Source organism: Bubalus kerabau, chromosome 1 (genome assembly GCF_029407905.1).
Source record: "Bubalus kerabau isolate K-KA32 ecotype Philippines breed swamp buffalo chromosome 1, PCC_UOA_SB_1v2, whole genome shotgun sequence".
NCBI lineage: Eukaryota > Metazoa > Chordata > Mammalia > Artiodactyla > Bovidae > Bubalus > Bubalus kerabau.
The window spans coordinates 182,165,860-182,168,370 of record NC_073624.1 but is presented as its reverse complement, the minus strand read 5'-3'; positions in this window follow the sequence as shown (position 1 = coordinate 182,168,370).

Here is a 2,511-nt window from a genome sequence, read left to right as displayed (position 1 = left end):
CCACCATGTTTTCTGTGTATTTGTTCTTTTGTTTCCCGTGTATATGTGTGTGTGTGTGTGGTGGTGATGGTAGTGGTGGTGGTGTGTGCTAGGTTACTTCAGTCATGTCCAACTCTTTGCAACCCTATGGACTCTGTGGTAGTGGTAGGGAGTTGTTGTTGTTGTTGTTGTTTTTCTCCCAGTTGCTGTAATAACTAACCAATATAGTCCACAGATGGTCAGTTTTTAAAAATAACTTTTACATATGGTAACAAAATTAAAAAACTATTTAGTATGGGGATATAGGTTTGATAGATATTTGTGTGCATGCTTAGTCACTCAGTCATGTCCAACTCTTTGCAAACCCATGGACTGTAGTCCACCAGATTCCTCTGTCCATGATATTCTCCAGGCAAGAATACTAGAATAGTAGCCATTCTTTTCTCTAGGGGATCTTCCCAACCCAGGGATCGAACCTAGGTCTCCAGGATTGCAGGTGGATTCTTTACCTGCAATCACTATTAAGAGGAAGCTCCTTAATAGATGTTTGCCTATTAGATAAAGCTCTTAAGTTGTGCTTACAAATCACCTGTGTACCTCTACATTTCTTGTCTCCTATCACGTCCTGCACAAGGTCTGTAGTGAGTCTTCCCATGAAGACTGCAGATGGTTCAATTCTCTTTGGAATTATGAACTTTTCCAACACATTTTGTTTATACATTTAACATATATGAGAATGAACAAATGCACGAATCTTTACAAGGTAAAATACCTCTGGGACAGGGAGGCCTGGCATCCTGGTGTGCTGCAGTCCATGGCGTCACAGAGAGTCAGACACAACTTAGTGACTGAACAACAGCAGAATACCTCAGTATTAACTATTGCAAGCTCTGATCAAGATAATAGAATATTATGGGCACTACTAATAACTCTGATTCCTGCCATCAGAATGTAGGTACTCTATGGAATCATGCATTTTTAATTTTTTTTTTAAATTGAAGTACAGTTGATTTACAGTGTTGTTTTGGGTGTTCAGCAAAGTGACTCAGTAATACATATATATGTATGTTGTTGTTCAGTCGCTAAGTCACATCTGACTCTGCGTGTCTGACTGTAGCCCACCAGGCTCCTCTGTCCACGGGCTTTCCCAAGCAAGAATACTGGAGTGGGTTGGCATTTCCTTCTCCAGGGGATCTTCCTGATCAAGGGATCGAACCCAAGTCTCCTGCATTGGCAAGTGGATTCTTTACTACTGAGCCACCAAGGAAGCCCATACATACATACATATATATATATATACACACATATTCTTTTTCATATTCCTTTCCATTATGGTGTATTAAGTTCAATTCAGTCGCTCAGTCGTGTCTGACTCTTTGCCAGGCCTCCCTATCCATTACCAACTCCCTGAGTCCACCCAAACCCATGTCCATTGAATCAGTGATGCCATACAACCATCTCATCCTCTGTCATCCCCTTCTCCTCCTGCCTTCAATCTTTCCCAGTCAGGGTCTTTTCCAATGAATTATTACAGGACATTGAATATAGTTCCCTGTACTATACAGTAGGACCTTCTTGTTTATATATATAGTAGTTTGTATCTGCTAACCCCAGTATACTAATTTATTCCTTCCTCACCCCCTTTTCCCATTCAGTAGCTATGAGTTTGTTTTCTATGTCTGAGTCTGTTTATGTTTTCTAAGTAAGTTCATTTGTGTCTTTTTTTTTTTTTTTTTTTTTTGACTGCACTGTGCAGCTTGCAGGATCTTAGTTCCTTGGCCAGGGATCAAAACCAGGCCCTAAAAAAAGAACAAGAAACCAGGCCCTGGCAGTGAAGCACAGAGTCCTAACCACTGGATGCCCAGGGAATACCCTAGAAACATGTATTTTAAAAACAACTTTGTTGAGCTATAATTCACATACCAAAAAGTTCACCCATTCAAAGTATACAATTCATTGACTTGAAGTTACGTGTACTCTTGTGCCTGATATCACATGTTGTCATTTGTGCCTGGCTTCTGCTCAGCATTACATTTTTGAGATACATTTTTGCTGTTGTATCTAGCCAGAGTTTATTTTCATTGTTCTATAGTTTTCCATAGAATGAATTTGTACACTATATTGTTCAACTGTTTTGGACATTTTATCTGTTTATAGTGGGATATTTTACAAATAGTTCTGCAATGTACATTCTTATACATGTCTTTTGATTCACAACTACATATTTTTGTTGGGTATGTATTAAGGATTAGGTATGGCAAGGAGTCAGACACAACGAGTGACTGAACTAAACTGAACTGATGGTAATATTTATTTCACAACTACCATGCAGTTTTCCAAAATAATTGCACAAAATTTCATTCCTGCTCTCTTGCCAATATTTCACATTGTCTCTTTTATTTGGATCATTTTGATGAGTATGTAGGGCCATATTTTGGTTTTTCTCAGCTTTAAAAACTTCTATATTGAACTACTTTTACACTAGAGAAGGACTTCCCAGATGGTGCAATGGTAAAGAATCCACCTGCCAAT